At 43.9% G+C, this 18025-nt stretch overlaps 1 protein-coding gene across 1 annotated transcript in view; it reads left to right on the top strand.

Moving 5' to 3' along the window:
• The first annotated feature begins 1464 nt into the window (after positions 1-1464).
• LOC131886731 (tetratricopeptide repeat protein 28-like) overlaps positions 1465-18025 on the top strand; it is a 33333-nt gene continuing 16772 nt past the window's right edge. The window contains exon 1 of the mRNA XM_059235132.1: positions 1465-1681. The gene's annotated coding sequence lies outside the window, so the exon portion shown is untranslated. The remainder of the gene's footprint in view (positions 1682-18025) is intronic.

Here is an 18025-nt window from a genome sequence, read left to right as displayed (position 1 = left end):
GCTGATTTATTAGATCCCGGTCGAAACTCCCTTTTTGGGGGAGCCTAATCAATATTTGACATTTGACTGCTTTCATAACTAGATTTCTTATGTGAAAGTTCCTACCCCTTGTGAAATGAGTGCTTAGTCATGGTGATCAAATGACAGACGAGGTCTAGTTTCAAGACAAGTTGGACGCCCAACGATTTGGTTGAGTTCCAATCAATGTCGGTTGGATGCCACGCACGTGAAAGATGATTCTTACCTACGAGAAACATGTGGATTTTGAAGCCTCTTCACAGAACAATTACTCGCCTGGTGTTTTTATTTCATGATCGCTCTGATCGACTAAACTTCCGTAGCAAGGTAGAGCCGATGTCAGTCAGGTATTTCGTTATTTCATTGGCGGTCCTGGGGTGGCGAATTTACGATCATGGAAAGTCATCCATCCCCCTCTTCCTCCACTGTTTCCTTCTCCGTAATGTGTTTTATGTCTGGTTCACAGATGGCGTTGGTGATGTTCAATCCGGGGTAAAATAATGACATGTTTTGATTCACCTTCCAAGCCACCAAAAAGGGGGCTTCCACATCCCAACCAACACGGGAGATCGACTCAAGCCTTCGCTCAAAGGGAGATTTGATAAAGTCTTAACGGTGTAAATAAATCATGGCACTATTGCCACAAAACCAAGCATTGGATACAAAGTTTGGCGTCTTGTTAGAGCAGGAGACAAAAATACATTTTCTTTTGAAAAACAGGAATGAAGACCAAAAAAACGACTTAAAATGTATACAAATATGTTCAAATTCTCAACGTAGATATCATGAAAATAAAAAAATGGCACCACCAAAAAATCATAAGACAGCAATGAGGTAAAACTGCCTTAGACAGCCTTTTCTTTTGTCTTGTTTGAGATAACACAGCATTTAAGGTCATATTTTTTCAAGGTATTAAAGCTCATCTCAGCTATTCCCAATAGATTCACACGTGTAAGATACACCCCTGTATAGCTCTGGATCCCCGAGTTGATGATTCCTCCTGGGTTGGGCACCTCCTTCGATTCCTGAGTCAGTCAGTCACTCTCTGATAGTTGTGCACCTCACCTTTCCAAGATTGCGTGCCAGCGCCTTCAACTCAATCCTCTCTATCCACTCTATGTACGTTCCAAACAGCAGAGACCTCTTCAGCTCTCCTGGTCCGTAGTAAGTGAGTCTGGGTTCAGTCGACTCGATTCAATCCGTCCAGTCCAGGTTCAATATTTGGGGGAGTGAGGGAGAGATGGCAGGCAGGTAAGTGCGGGCGCGACTGGTTTTGCCGAGGGTTTTCGGCCGCAAGTGAACTCAGTTGCTGGAGTGGCTTCGCAGTAGTGACATCTCTTACAAACCCAACTTCTTGGGGGCCATCATACACTCACTAGTAACCCTCACACACGCTGACTGAGTGAGTAAGTGCTTGCTTGCTTGCTTAGTTGGTTAGTTGGTTGGTTGGTTGGTGTGTGCTAGAGGCTGTTTACGATATTCCAGTGTGCCAGAAGACCAAGACTAACCAAAGCGAAGATCAAGCAGGAGACGAAGAGTGTTTTGAAAACATGGTTTTTGACTTGAAAAGAAAAAGAAGGAGTGAAGTTCAGTGCCAACAGAAATGATGAGTGAATCAGGAATATAATCACTCCTTGTTCTTGGAAACCATCATTTGTTGAAGGTAAGCCAAGGGCCCCTCGAGTAGAGTAACCATCAGTTTCTACGAGACTTCAGCGTACACACGATTATTATCATGATTACCCATCCCAAACCAACTTAATGAATCCTCAACTGAACATCTTCTAGATCCTAGGAAATTTGACCTTTCATACTTTCAATTTCCTCTGAATCTCCTCTGAAACGAATGTAAACCTGCCACTATCTTACGGCAAGATTTACCATTTAGTACTTACTACTAGTGTGCAAGCCTCAATTCAAGCCCTCGCCATAACTTTGGTGCTTCGGGAGTGACTCTCAGACAATAATTATAGAGTAGACCAGGCAGGATTCGGTTGTGAACCCTCCTTCATGTACCGAGCTTCGTAGAGACCATACAACCACTCGTTCTTTGCTCGATCGTCTAACCCCTGTGTGTACTGGCCATAGTAGACACGACCGAAAAACTATGATCTATTGAGAGCAATGATTCGGCCAAAACACTTTTTTTGGTAACTTGAGCTGGCCAGTCAAGATATCTCAAGTCGACGTAAAACAGATTTCAATGGCAATTGACATGTTGCAAACACCAGCAATTGATAATTGCCGGGTCTGTTTTTCAATATTTCCAGGCAATCATCTTTTTTGACAGGAAGTCGTCTTCCATTGTTATTGTTTATTTCCGCCGTGATATCTTCATTTGACTCGTCTTGAGGCCGAGTTCAAGAAGGGAAATTGAAAAATGTGGCAACGGACTTCTTCGGCAACATTTTATAGCACTTATTTTATGGCCAGTTCAATATTGACGAGATCGAGATTCGAGACGGGAAAGGTTCATTTCTCCATTTCTGTCTCGGGGAACAGGAGGAGCAATTTCCTTTCAGTCTTTTATTGTTGGTTTTCGCTCTCCAGGGTCGAAAAAGATATGTAATCGTTTCTGGCGCCGAAACCCCAATTATACGTGAGTAAAAATATGAAAGCTATCTTTTCCCTCCATGTGGACGGGGTAAAACGGAAAGACAATAAAATAAAATGGAGGCTTGTAGCAAGCTCAGAAAGTGTCTTGAAACATGAGATTACTAGTATTTAAACGTGGACACAAACTCTCAATATCTGTTACAACCACCGGATAGCAGATGAAGTAAAGAAGAAAATTCCCAAGAAGAAGGCGAAGAGAAACCTCGCATCAAATTCAAATGAGGCTTCGTAGATCTTGGAGAGGCAAGGCAATAAATGGGCGTTATGCAGGAAAAATTCCTGGAAAAAGGACTAATCCGCAAAATCCGTGAAAGGACTTCGTGAATACTTTATATGCTATGTTTACGTAGTACCCAATTTACCCACCTAAAACAGCTTCAAAGTTTAGGTTCTGATTTTCTTCCAATTCGCTCCAAAAGAACCCCATTTTGTTCTCAAATGCAAGGAAAAAGACCTCAATTCATCTTCAAACTGGCATCAACGTTTAAGAGAGTCCAGATGCATCTGGGACAGGATGAAAAACAATTTCGAAATTAGAATTATACGACCCTTAAATATACCCCTGCTGCCAAACAGGGTCGCCAAAACATTGGTCGTAAACTGAGCGGAATGTGCCATGCCCTTTCCGCAGCGTGCTGGCTGTGAAATAGTTTCCGAACGAAAAAGATGGGGAGGAAAATGCAGTTTCAGAAATATTTTAATGAACGAACCGACCCGCGAGTTGGTTGGTTGCGAGAGCCTTCGTCACTCTTAATGATTTGGCAACACTTTGTGAAGTCATAAAACCTCTCAGGTATACAACCTGAACCTCCTCCGGTCTCTCCAAATCTCCGGAGATCTCAATGAACTGGCTGTGCCTCGTTGGTACAATGTGGAACATATCAAGACCAGCTAGCTATGTACGTAGCTCTCGAGCTGCACCACGTTTTGCACGAGTTCGCTCAAGTCTGGTGAAATGCGGAATAACGTGCACTTGTTTTCCAGGAATTTGTGCTCGACACGAGCCCCATAACACATACTAGGTACCCTTGTCCGCTTGTGCGGTGATTGTTCTTCAGCCATTTCGTGTCCAAGAAACGAGCCCGAGCAATATGATAATCGACGACGGGTATACGGGCAGGGCATTTTACCCTTGTGCACCCAAAACACCCTTGTTTGCAATGTTGAATATGCATTCATGGATCGTTACTTACGAGTACTGGTACAACGAGACTGCTTGAACTTCGACTGATGCCCAGGAATTTGAATCGGGTCGTAAAACAGAGCGTGCTCGAAAACCCAGGAATCACATACGACTTAGAGAATATAGAGCAATGAGCACAAGTTTCTTCGTCAAACTTTTTGGGGGCTGAAAACGTGACAAAAAGGAGATTAAAGACGAAATAATGATCGTCTACGTCTTCCTCCGACCTTGAAATTGTTACTCGTCTATTGTGACTGAAACTGCGCTATCATCAACATTATGGGCAAGTTCCCCGAGTGAAAGAGATTACTTCTAAGCCATTAAAGTCCTGTCTTTTGAGGGCCAAGGGTTGCCAAGGGTGTCTTTGGGTCACTTTTATGGGCATCTTACCAGGCAGCTTTTAATTCGGCATGTGCTCAGGATTCCTTGGAGCGGTTTTTTTCAACTCTACATAGAATATCTTGGCAAGAGCACCCCCCCCCCCCCCAAAAAAAAAAAATCCTGACTGAACTTTGCCCCGCTGCAAAAAAGTGGATTGTTGTTGATTATTTCTGTTCCCTGTCGTTGGTGTGTGGGCTCGATAATTTCAGACCTATTATGATTATCATCATGGTCATAGTAATTCCCGGCTTGAAAATTGTGGACATCACATGATAGTTCGTCTTCTTCATCATGTTGGTATTTTCATTTTCTGGGATTTCCTACTTAATAGCACATGAACTTTGGCTCCATCCTCTCTTCAAAGGAAAAGACGTTGATGGGCAAGAAAAAAAAACCCAAGACGAGGCTTTGGAAAACGTGGCCAACCATATAACTCGGGTCTTTCGTCTTCGAGCCTTAATTGAAGTCATTCCCAGAAAAGTACAGGAGAGCAATAAATTTAATTTGTAGCTTTAGCATGATGATTCTGTAGAAAAATACTTGTTTATCGCCCCACCAGAGTGAGTGTTGCATAGTCTGGCGATGAAATGCGTGCCACAAATAGTCATCAGAGATTTTTGAAACAAGTCACCCTGTCAATGTCTCTTGAAACCCTGATTTTCATGACTTGCCGCTTTGCGACGAGACATTTTTGGCACATTATGTTCTTGAATTCCCTGATTTAGAATAGCCTGAGAATAGTGCGCGGAAAACAAGAGTTTTTGAGCGAAAAAAATCCCACGATGAATTTCTAGATCCTGAAGATGGTCGACCAAAGTTTAGGAGATGATTGAGGCGAATGATTTGCGGGAATTGAGCCCTCAATCCTTGTCTCAAATGCTCGAAGACGACCAATCGAGCTAACTCTCTGAGTAGATCGGCTTTTTTTACAACTCGCAAATTGCAACTTGGATTTAATTGCTTTCCAGAATCGTTTTATCTTGGGTATTATGTTACCAAAGGTGTTGGCAAGAGTGCGTTTCTTTGTCCCAGTTTTGTCAAATCATTCTTTTCGAGATGTCATTGGATGGTTCAAGCATGGTTATTATCTTTCGTAAAACCATTAACAACCATCGTCTAATTAAACAAATATCCCCTACCTAAATTTCAAAACTTCTTTCGTACCAATCACGTAGTCCATATGAAAAAAAACGTAATGGCGGGTTTTCTAAAATAATCCATTCACTTTCTTTTTTTTTACAACCCTCTTTCTAGCTGAGACCACAGTGAGAAAAAATGCTCGAGACATGCTACTGCTATAAAACTTAGAAAAAACGCCCTCGGGATAAGGTGGTTTCCAGCTTTCTAGGTGGGGGATGGTGGATGATTTTCTTGACATCCAGTATCTAAGAGCGATGGAATTTCTCCTCTTCTGTAATTTGTCAATTCGTTTTGTGACCCTAATACCGCTAAACCCATTTCGGGTTCAGGTGCGACTGGCCAATACCATTTTAATTTTGGACAATCGACTTTGCCGTCGGAAATGGCTTAATAATGTCTGCTTACCAATTAGGATTGGGACGCGCTCTTTGTTTTACGGGAATATTTACCGTCATCGTGTGGTGCCTGGTACCCTCTCAGATGCTGTGGACCATAGTAATTAACATTTTAACATTTCTGGGTCGGGCTGCTAGCTTCTTGAGAGACGGGTGACAAACAAACGAGGTAATATACCATTCACTTGTCAAGTTCTACATGTGCCACAGATTTCAGGAAAAGCTGAAGATCGTCCAGGAGTCCAGCTGTACATACTTGTATGGAATAGGAAATACAAGACACTGACGTCCAGGTAGTGGTTCTTGTCTGGCTTTTTGCTCGTTTATCTATGGTTGAGAATGGTCAAGAAGGAGGCAGTGGCCCGTCCCTTGAAATTAGATTGCATTGAGGGCAGAGAATCCTCCCTTGACGAACCCCATCCAGTCTATTCTCTGTATTGGGCTGTTAAGAAGGGTGGTTGCTTGGCTAGGGTCGTCCAAGGAACTGTCAGTCCGAAGGCGATGGTATAAAATGTCAAGTGTGGCTTAAAATGCAAATTAGGATAATGGTAGTTGTGTACCACTCACCATAACGGCGGGTTTTCATGTACTCCTGTCCAGACTTCAGGTCTCTCAGTATGGGAGTTACTGATTACTGATCTGGGCACACTTTTTTTCAGAATACATTTCAAGAGTTCAACTGTCCCTGGGCGGTGGTTGGTACGAAGCTCTTGAGCACACAGGTAATACTATTGAATCTCAAGGACGTTTCAACAAGCGATTCTCCTCTTTCTATCCTCCTTCTTGTTATGCTCCATTGTTAGACAATGTAAAAGCCCATTGAGCCATTGTGAGCCCTATTGTTTGGCTAAAATCCTGTGTTTCTCCGCTTTTTACCTGAGAGTAGTCCAATGTCGGACGTTGAAATCACCGGCGGAAAAAATCTCGGTCCTCGTTTGTTGTTTGACCTCAGTTCGCCTCTCCAGGAGGTCTTGTCAACATCGGGACAAGGGCAACAGGTCACCGATTGCGGGGGTATCTGTTTTGCTGTTATAGTTCAAAGTGGCAGCCCTGGAGAGGAGAGATATTTCGCATCACTGAAACGATTCCGAGTTAACGAAATCAAACTCATGGACCGTAGAGTGTCCAAGTGGTCTCTGATTGCTATCGGGAATTCTCTATAATACTATACGACAGTCTCTTACTACTCACTCTTCAACTCCACTCCACTCCTCTAACTCACCCCGGGAGTTTGATCACAGATGCAAAATAATCTAGATACGGTCAATTTATTATTCAATGGGATTTCTTATTCCGCTGCAGTTTACTCATGCTATAACCTATTTCAAGCATCGGGCCGACCCCAGGGTGATCGGTATCTTTTATCACCCTACCGGTAGACAAATACTTGAGGCCAATTGTAGATTCACATATCTATGAGACATTCGGGAGGGAGGTTTTAGTAAGTGCTAGTTGTCTTGTTCGCAGTGTTCTCCCTGTCTTACGATGATTGCCAAGCGATTTTTCGACTCGTCCAAATCCATTGGCAGGTACCTCCAAAGGACCCCGAGACGCTTTCAAGGGTGACCAACCTCTGAAGCGTTGTAATATAGTATATCCAACCAGACCTTGGGGTCAGGTCAATAAAGACGCCACACATCACGATAAGATACGAGCATGTGTCTTTTGGAATCGTTCAATATTGAAACCCCTCGATCTCAAATGGATTTTGCAGTCGACGTGTGAGAATCTTGAGCCATTTTGAACGAGTTTGAGCACTTTTGCCGCCATGAGATAGATGGGTAGTGTTTGAGCAAGACAATGGCCGATTTGGCATTCGGAAGCACGAACCCCGAAATCAGATTTCTCAGCATCTTCTTCTTCATTCCCAGTCGAGGTTGAGCGTAGGCAAGAAGGTGGATGGAATCGCTTTGGCTCTCGATCTCGTGATCCTTCTCGTCTTTCGCCAGGATATGGAGCAAGACACGAAGGAAGATGAGCGATCATTCTCGGGTGTCCAATGATGGATCAGACAGATATCCTTCGTTTGAGGAGATTCTATTTCGCAAGGGCAACGGAATTTCTCGTTGGTAATCTGCTTAACAAATTGTGTCTATCTATAGCTTATCTGCTACAAAACAGCTAGCTAATGACGACCCCATGTAAACACCGTAGATGCCAACCCTTTCCTTATCGCAGATACTTATTTGTCTCCAAGTTATCAATGTTGAGCCGGGATCCATCCTCATTTGCGGTGACTGCAATCTGTCTTCAGCTTTTGTCTTCGTTTTTGCCCTCAAGACTTGAAAGGTCCACCTCAAATCATGAGGGCTCTGAGTCTGAAGCGTCTCGACCCAAAATCGAGAATTCATTTCATATTTGCGTGTTTAGTCCCCTCGAGCCTTTTGCTCTGCCTCCGTCGACTCTGGCCCTCTCCAAACATCACCTTGGAAAACAGCACAAAAATCATTTGGAAGAGGGAACTTTATGATCTCATGGCTTGGGGTTGAACCACTATACGAGGGAGGGAGGGAGGGATGGGAGAGGGAGAGAGACCGAGGGGGAAGCATGAAATGAGACTAGTGGTAGTAGCTTGATACGAAAATTGAAGAGTGGACCTCTAAAAGGATGGACCCAGCACGGGTCAGCTCGGAATTTTAATGCAAGTGGACAGACGATTTTCGTTCTCCGTTTCGTTCCGTGGTGGTGGCCCGCAATTCCATGAATCATACTAATAGGAGGTTACATGCGTAGTCATACTCGGCAAGCAGGCCATTTTGCTATTATCCACGCCACCACTCGGACAGAAACACAGAGAGAGATAGAGATAGAGCGAGAGAGAGATTCTCTAATCCTGACGTAACACTATTGTAATTTTCAACGCCTGGAATCTTGAATACAAACCGAGGTTGGCGAATCCTAATAACTTGGCGCTGGCAAGATGAACGGGAAGGGGGCTCATAAAGATCCCTAATGTTGGCCTGATTTCCGTCCATCCAGGTGAGGAGCTCATATTTTTCAGAGTGAAACGATCCTCACTTCAGTTTCGGCCATGTTTGGGCAACCTACTCTCAAAATGACTCTGGACGAGGGTAACTCTAGTTGAAAAGAGAGAGAGAGAGAAAAAAAGATAATTTCAGAGAGTCAAATTTTTCGCGGTCGGTCCGTCCGGGCGCTTGGGTTTTAGGTTTGGATGTGGTCGAGCGACTTGGAAAGAAACATGGCTGGTCGGTTGGTTGGTTGGTCGGTCTGTGGCGGGGTTTTCTCAGAAGAAGAACTCATAAATTGACAAGCATGAGGGAGAATGAGAGAAATGGAAAAAAAGAATGATTATTTCTCCTCACTGAAATTAGAGCCACAACAACTTCGCAACAACAACCAAAACGTCGTGTACGGAGTCAAGCGCAGGTCGTACAATTGATTTTCGCCGGCCTCAGTTCTCCAGATCTAAAGATCTGTCCCGGACTAATGCTCAAGCAAATAAACTCCGACCGACTGCCATACGGTTGCCTGTATTGTATTGCAAGCTTGGCATTCCCAAAGCCTTGGAAATGCCAATTGCACATCATGACTTCTTTGTCTCTTCAAGTCCAATTGACTTCTGTGTGTAGGTAAACCTGCTCAATCGCCACGTCTGGGAATTTAAAAACCTCGACTGTGACAAACCGGCCCATGGTGCTCAACACCATTGAGCCCAGAACATAAGACAAATTGGCAACACTGCATGTTCCAATTTGAGCCCTGTTTAGAGCTCTTGCATTCCGATGGCAATGGGCTCCCATTTTGCCACACCTTGTTTAAATTCTGACACGAGAATTCAGATATTATTGGCTATAGAGCTGCAAATCAAGCGTTCGCCAACCAAAGGCCTCTTTTCAATTCAAGCACATCGTCAGGGAAGTCGCGATTGGTGGCTGATGACAAAAGCAAAAGATGAAAATTGGGCTTTGAGAAGCTATCATATGACAAAACACACTACTGCCTTACTTTATGCAAGGACACTCCATCCCAGGGTGATCTGCTCTGGCTCTTCACAAAAAGAGCACATCATAGCGTTCTTTCGCCATTTTGGCAAGGTCGTGCTTTTGACAGGCGATAGGATTCAGCTGTCTGTGAACTTGCACGGAGGCTGAACGAATCCCACGAAAGGAAGACGTTATTATTCGCTGCCAATCCTCTTGGTACCTCGAGAACTGTCATTAGGCTTTCAATCATCATTTTGCAGAAGTCAGGCAAATAACTAGCGCCAGCCAATGGCCCTCAAGCTGATGAGTCGGTTGAGTGGTAGACCACTTTGGGCATCCGCAGGCAAGTTGTGTCGGGTAACCGATCGCCTTTTCAAGCCATCAAATCCCAAAGCCATGAGCCCCATGAAAAATGGCAAGAACCAGTTCTGGTAGCAGTCACTTTGTTCATTGCTCAAATGGGAACAAATCGTATGGATGGTGGAGATAATTGGAAGGGCATCCCTGCAATCTCCTCTTGGAGTTCACGATCAACTACAATAACGTGGTCTTGGAATCAATTTCTCGGCTTGACAAGACCCCTCCTTTCCTTGATAATCTGTCTAGTACATAAAAGAACAAGAAGGGCCTTGGAAGGAGGTTTGATACCAATATTGCATGACCTTTAGAGTGATCTCATTCCGAAGTCAAGACCAAACCAATTGGTTGTTGGTGGTAACAATATCGATTGTGGTTGAGACATGACAGGAAGAGCAATTTGTGGCTTTTTTGCTTTCATGTTGAGGGAGGATCAAGGGCTTGAAACTAAGAAAGAGACATCAATCAGCCATGATCGAAGAACTCGAAAATCATTCCATACGCGCAACCCACTCAGAGTTTATGAAGAAGTCAAAGCACAGTTTGAGGGCTAAGACAATTTGACGGGAACACTGAACGAGTTTCCACGGTATTTCGTCTATCTAATGAACAAATGAGCCTCTAATTAAAGCCGAAGATAGTGCATCAACCCGAAATGGCTACCGCGGGTACTTTCTCGGCTAAGACTTTGGGGAGCCCTCGTTACAAATGGGTTGGTTCGAAATCATCTTGTTGAGCAATCTCAACCTGTAAATGTCTCGTAAAGCTAGTAGTACATACCTTTGTACGTCCCTTGGCTCATTGTACTGGAGTGTTGGTGCTCCCTCAAAGTCGTGGCAACCCTTTATTATTTTTGGAGGGGAAACAGATCCGAACGACGATAATCAACGAGCATGACCGGCCTGGCTTTTAAACCGCTATAAAAATGGACGTTAAAATTCTCGGGTCTTTGTTCGGAACAACAGTCGCGTCTTAACAGAATAATAGACACTTGATATCCCAAGTTAGTTTTTGTTTTCTTGATACACACACATTGCGGAGGAAGTTTCATGTCCAAATTGGCCAATAATCTTACCATAACTCATCGCCAGTACAAAGGCCAAAAACATTCTGAAGGTTATTCTTCGACATCCCTGGCCCTCGTCTCGAACACTCTCCCCACATTAATTTCGTTGTGTTATCACTGGAGTTCTTGGCTCGCGTTTTTTCACACACCCGGAGCTCTGGAGCTGAGTTGGTTGTGAAAATACTTGGGCCCGATGAGTGCACCTCCCTCGCATTTGAATGGCAGAAGGCTCAACAATGGTAGATTATTGCTGGCTGGTCGTCCCACATGCACCACATCATGCATAAGGAGCACATAGCAATCTTAGCCTACTTATGGATCTGCTGTACGAGTATGTACGTACTGTATGTATGCATATACTTCCAATAGATGGCCAGCTGTGGAAATCGTGGTGTGCGGAAGTTCAACCAGTGGGCAGAGCAGGGCAGGCACTTTCTCGAAACTCGCAGAGACGTGGTTTATCGATCTCTCGTCTTCTTTGCAGTTATAATTATTTTGGGTTTTTTGATGAGTTTTTGGAGGTCCGTCCGTGGAACGTGTGGGTTGGAGGCATGGTTGAAAATGGCTTTTCCCGAGAATTTCCACCAAGATCACAGCTTGAGACCAAATTTGGTCATCCTGGTAACTCGTTTTTTAGACGAGGCGGAGATAAAACTTGTTTGATTTCGACACCGCCTCGACAATGAAGATTGAGGATATCTCAATCATTTCCTCGGACATCGAGTTCTCGCCTCGTCCTTTTCAAAAAAAAAAACACCATTGGTATGCATGAAAATGCAATTCGGGCGGTCTGAGGATATGTTGTCTAAAAGTACGACGGAAAACTTTTAAGGTTATCCTTATCTATAACAAAGAGTCCTATTAGCTCACTGTCGACTTACAAAAGTGTTAACATGGCACCTTGCAGAACACCCAAATCTTCAGATTCTCCATCAACCTGTTTGCATAATCTCAGTTTGATGCATTTCCGCTTTTGGCAAGCTATATTTTCATGTACCCCTCAGACCAACAGTTGGTCTATCATCCATTGTCCTGATTTGGAATTCCTTTGGGCTTGACCCGACCTTGAATCTTCAGGGTGTGTACGTGTGCAAGATTTGCTCTTATTTGATTGTTCCTCTGGTCAGCGGGCAGCCCTGAACGCAGAGGGAAAGAGATGGGCTCTTGTTTTGGTCGCAGCATCGTTCAAAATATTCTCCATTTCTCATGGTGGGGATGCCAGCCAAAGCAGTTGAGGACCACACGCTAAGCCCAAACATTCACCATCATCACAGGGGTTCTCATCGTTTTCGTCGTCTTCGTCTACCTCTTAATGCGTGGTACTTATGCTTCACGGCGAAGGAAAACATGAAGAAAACAGAGGGACATGTGTTTAATTGCTTCCCAATCGTCGCTAATTAGATTCGGAAATTACACGCCCCCGCTTTCTTCCCTTGTGTGGCTTCCTCCCCCCAAAATCGTCTTCGAAGTCTTGGCGGCCCTATTATCAGTCAATCAAAAGCGGGTTGTTAAAAATGTGCCCTTCGCACGTTCACGGTCGTGCAAAATTATGGTTTTGACAAGAACGCAAAAGGAGTCGTGAAATATTGCCCACCACCCAAGGGGGGTATCTTTTACGATAGTGTACTACCTTGCATCGAAGTTTCAACTTCCAACTTGCAACTCCCAAACTCCCGACTTCTCTCGGAGGTTCACGAAAGTGTATATGATTCTCCTTATGACCAACTGACTAACTAAGTGAGCTTTTTTGCATTTTATAAGAGGCACGGAATCTGAGGATTGGAGCTGACCTACTTTGGAAAGGTAGTTTTGGAACAAACCAACGGTAGCATTCGTAGTTGTTCGAAAGACAAAAGTTTCTTTGAACGGTCTCACGAAACGCAACAGATTGACACATGAATAGCTTGCCTTGTTACGAAAATTGGATGCTCAAAGCCACAATAATTATTATTACCGTGGTGATGAACTCTCTTCTGACGGAGAGACCCATTTCCCCAGCTAATTTTGGCGCCCCAAATAACAGCCACGTTGTCTCTCCGACCTACCACAGAGCACTCCAATGAAAGATTATCCAATTCCGTGTGTCATCAAATTTGGGCTACGGTTCTGCCAAAGCCAAAGTGGAAGAAAGCAAAAATCCCGCGTAAATATTGTTGTCGTGGGCAAAAGGGTCGAGATCCTCGAGTAATAATTTCATCAGTCAATACCAGTGTTTTGAATCAGATTGCGATCTTCTCAAGTGAGATCAAGAAGCGACAGACCTCTCACCAGAGCTCTGGTCTGACACTCTCTCACAACACGTTACATGAGCATGAATTGCCACTTTGGGGTACAATCAAAGTCATCTCGAGCCAAGTGAAATTTGGTCCAGTCTAGGGACCTCATCTGCACTCCTTATTATATACTATATTGACTAATCCTCGGGATAATTCGACTCGCCGACTCCAGTTGAGAATGGATGATCCTTGAGGTATTCAGCAAAATCAGAAATATCAGTTAGGGAGAGTATTTGAAAATGTGCCCTTTGTGGCACCAAAAAGGTCCAAGTTGGCTGGAGCGGGCTGAGTCGATTTCGTCACGCTGTTGCGTATAAGGTTGATGGCGTTATGGAATAAAATTGGCTACTGGACATCATCTATTCAGGTGATGTGCCCCCTGGAATCTTCACTCAATTGTTAGATCAAGCTCATTGTCATGTAGTGGCTAGTTGCCTCGTTGGATGGTATACCAAGTCTAAGAACTAGAGGCAAAAAGTGGCGTCCGGGGTCCTTTGAAGAGGAAAAAGAGTCATGTCCATAATGGTATCGCTAAGCTCCCTTTCCTCGTTGATTTTTCAGGTGAGTCGACGATTCTCGGGCTAGAAAATATGCCTGTATACCAGTGAGTGTAGTAAGCAAGTCTCCGAGTGAGGAACATCTCGATTGGACGTAATTGAATGGCTGAGTGGGACTATGTACCGAGTAGAACTATGATCAAAGCCAACTAGAGAAGGAGCCAAATACTCTCTCTCTCTCTCTGTCTTTCTCTCGCTTGCTCGCTCTTCTTCTAACCGAAATTTCTTTTGTCTGCCTCTCACACTGGATATGAAAGGTCAAGATTTATGATACTTAATGAAGTGCTCACAGCAAATTAGCAACTTTATATAGCTTCTCTCGTATCCCGTCTACGCATGAAGCCTCTTGAGATGGATTTGCGTGAGATTCAAGGAGTCTTCTATCCACTAATAATTGGAGGTTCCCGACTTCTTTGGAACCGAACCGAACGGAATTAGAAGCAGTGGCGGAGGCAAAGAAAACAAAATACGTACCGTGCTAGTGAAATCTCGTTCCATCCATCCGCTGAATGCCAATTTTTCCCCCCTAATACGCTCGAAATTGAGTTTTGCGGATCGGAAAGTGGCAAAAAAAACGAGCGGAGAAACTTGAAAATGAATAGCCAGATGACATGAATGGAACAAAGAGCCCCCCCCTTTCCTCGCCAGAATATTGATTCATCCTCCAGTTCTCGACAAACACCAAACCCTCTTTGGCTTGGCCCCTTTGTCTTCGCACAGAAAATGCCGCATCCTCTCTAACCACAACGAAATGTGTCATTTGGCCGACAAACAAATAAGAGAGAGCAGATATAATGAACCACATTGTTTTCATCATAAAAGTACTGAAAAGATGAATGAAATTTTCCGCCTTTTTGCCTCGAAAGGTTTCCAGTCACCCTGAAAGGAAGTAGTAAACAAACCCGCCAAGCTCAGGAATTGGTTGTCTTGCAATTTGTGCCTTGGCGTGTGTGCAAGGTTGACAACGTTTGCCTTGATTGAGTGTGCTCTTGGTTAGTGAACCGGAATTGAGAGCAACTGGTTTGTCAACGTACTCAAGCTATGTTGCCAAATGTAATTAAGACATTCATCAAGTCGTACATCACTGCGGGGTGGCTCTTAAATCCAAACGATTAATGCCTATGAAGGTGTTGTAGACTTGTCGCCCATTATCCGCCCCTTTGCCGATCTCAATTACGGCATCCTAACAAAAAAGCACTTCAAGAATCAGGACAGATCACTTGGACTCACAGATTTAACACAGAAGCATTTAACCTAGATTCGAACTCATGGTACGATCGTTTCAAATACCACAGGCTTAACTGGCAATTTCCAAAGAAATTAGGAGACTATGATACGCATATATTGTTTGCGAAACTGATCAAGCATGCAAGATCAAGCTTTTTTGCTAATGTCTAGTGGCCAATAGAGCAATATTTCCAGCTGACGATGCATTCATGGGTGGACGTTGGGGCTCAAAAACAGCGCTATCTCGGGGACTTGTTTGCCCCCTCTCATTAATCTTCCTTATCCAACGTGTCCCTCAGCTTTTGATATCGAGCCCACAGATGCGAGTTGATTGGTGCATGGAGCTTATCAGTTCGAAAAACTTCCCGAGAAACGTTACAATCATGCATTGTCCAAAGAAACAAAGGAAATATAATCATACCGCTGCCAACAACCCTGTCGGCTAATTTGCAACCTGTTGACAACGCCCATAAATACGTGATGATGCTCAAGCGTAGTTTTGCGCCTTAAATCTGTGGAATGCAGCCATTTGTTCAATGGGAAGGGCTCGAAAATGAGCATTGCAAAAACTATCCGAATCAAAGAGCCAAGGTCGCATTCTCTGATTCGCCCTTTCAATTCAAGTGCGTTTGAAGGGCTGCTGGCTGGATTCTTGTCTTCTACAGTCCATGATCGAGGTTAAAAACCAGATCTTCGAAAACCCTCGAACTCGGGCATCTTCTTTTCGTTTCAACGTCCTTCCACTCATGTTAGCATTGCACCTAATTGACAATTAGGATAAGTCGTAATTACTCATTGGCGGAAATTACGAAACACGATTCCTAGCCTTGAACGGATGCGATTCTGTGCTTGCCTCTCTCGGATATCATGATACGTCACTTGTTTTCTTCCGTTTAATTAATGGTATGCAAGACCTCTAGAGGGGGTTTCATTGAAGTCTCGAATGGGCTCAAACGCTTGATTCTCATCATCCAGAGCCTCAAGTGCATCTGCGTCCCAGGCGCTTGGATTCGGCGAATAATAATCCTCATCATGATCATGATGAGGATAGTCGTTGTGAATGAGTGTGTGTGTGTATATTTATAGCTACACTTGCCCAGTTGGACTCTAATGCCCGGTGCAATCAATATCCCTCATTTGTGGCATGACACACCGAAATCTTTATCAATGAACGCACTGACTCGCTGGCATCCGGACCCACTGATTGCTCACCCTGAGCTTTGAAAACCGCAGCAATGTATGTAAACTTGGGAACCAAGATCAGAGTTCGCTTGGAGGGGGCGGAAATACTGGGTCTATGACAAATGATGAGTCTTCTTGCGAAATCTACATGAATTAGGACTCAAGGACTGGCATTGGAAAACGCATGAAAAATGATAACGACTCCTTTTCTCCGATTCCTGAAGTCGTTGAGATCACTGGAAGGCCAGGAATGTCCTTGATTGGATTGGCGAGATTCCCCGTAAATTAAAGCCCCCTCCTTTGACAAGCTCGAAAACGTCCGAGATATTAGACTTTCCTGTCAGCAAGTGCAAATAGTACCAAATGATTTAGTAGATATTAAAATGCAATGCATTATGACAAACGTCACTGAAGAATTAGAGGAAGAAAACCAAGAAATACGAGATGGTAATGAATGGCCGATAAATAATAATGAGCCGCTTTGTGCCACGGACAAGTGCTGACAAGACGGTTCTACGTGCCCAGAAATCTTGGTCATCCATTTGCCATAATCATTATAGTTGTGTCGTCACCAGTCTTGTCGCTTTGCTCGTTTTCGGATTAGTCTGCCAATCCGACTTGTTGGTCCACGTTGATGTACCAATGTGCTCTGCTATTACCTTGATGGGAAGAGACGATCAAATCATTGAGCATCTTGGAGCTCAATTGCGACCATGTTTTCACACCATATGTTAGCTTTCTCCCCATTAGAGCCTCAAAGGTTTTTTCCTTGGTTTAGTACTGATGGTTTTGGCGAGGCTGAGCGAGGAGTTCGTTCGGCTGCGCAAACCAGATGGAATTGTGGGTTTGGAAAACTGATGTTTATTCATTTGAGAGAATTTGTGAAATGAGCGGTGCTAACGAGCATGAAGAGAAAATGAAAGAAATAATAATCCCTCTCCATCTTCGTCATCTCGAACTGGCATCTTCTTGTTGTCATGCCTCTCTTTCCCAGAATTGGAAGTCCACACCATATTTGTTTTCATCACCCGATACATTATATACTGTGTACGTAGACATTCCAAACGAACACACAATCCTCAAGGAAAGAAATCCAATACAAATCTCATCACTTTCAAGAGGAACGCTGAAGGTTGCTTTGAAATCTGTATCAGCGTTTTATTGTGGATTTATGAGTATGGGAATGAAAAGTTTGCCCCCCAAAAGCTCTGGCCGCGTAAACAGGCTCATAAAAACCTCGGCAATTTACAACAAGTTTCTCTGACATTTCTACCACCACCTCAACAGCCGGCTGTTGTTTACATTCTGAGATTTGAGTCCTACCGGTCTCCAGAACACGAAAACAATTTCCAGAAGTAGTGATTTCTCCACAGGAAGATGAGACCTCCGTCTTTTTGTTTTCCCTCCAAGGCCAATCATGATTCCGTCTAATTAAAACATTACGAAACTCTGACGTGTGCTCGGAGAACAGTTTGAATTGATTACGAGCATCTAGGATAGGAGTGAAGGGCAAATAAAAATATCAGTGGGCCATCAAATTGTCACAAGCAAGTTGGATTGAATGCACGGCCGATCAACTCCAGCAAATGATCCAATCAGGAGCCACCATAAGTAACCTTCACTATTAGTGCAATCAAATAACTCAATGTCGCCCAGTTTGCTTATCTCGCGAGTCCGTTGTGG

The sequence above is a fragment of the Tigriopus californicus genome, chromosome 9 (assembly GCF_007210705.1).
Source record: "Tigriopus californicus strain San Diego chromosome 9, Tcal_SD_v2.1, whole genome shotgun sequence".
Classification (NCBI taxonomy): domain Eukaryota; kingdom Metazoa; phylum Arthropoda; class Copepoda; order Harpacticoida; family Harpacticidae; genus Tigriopus; species Tigriopus californicus.
The sequence above is the reverse complement of the archived record's forward strand: the minus strand, read 5'-3'. Positions and strand labels throughout refer to the sequence as shown.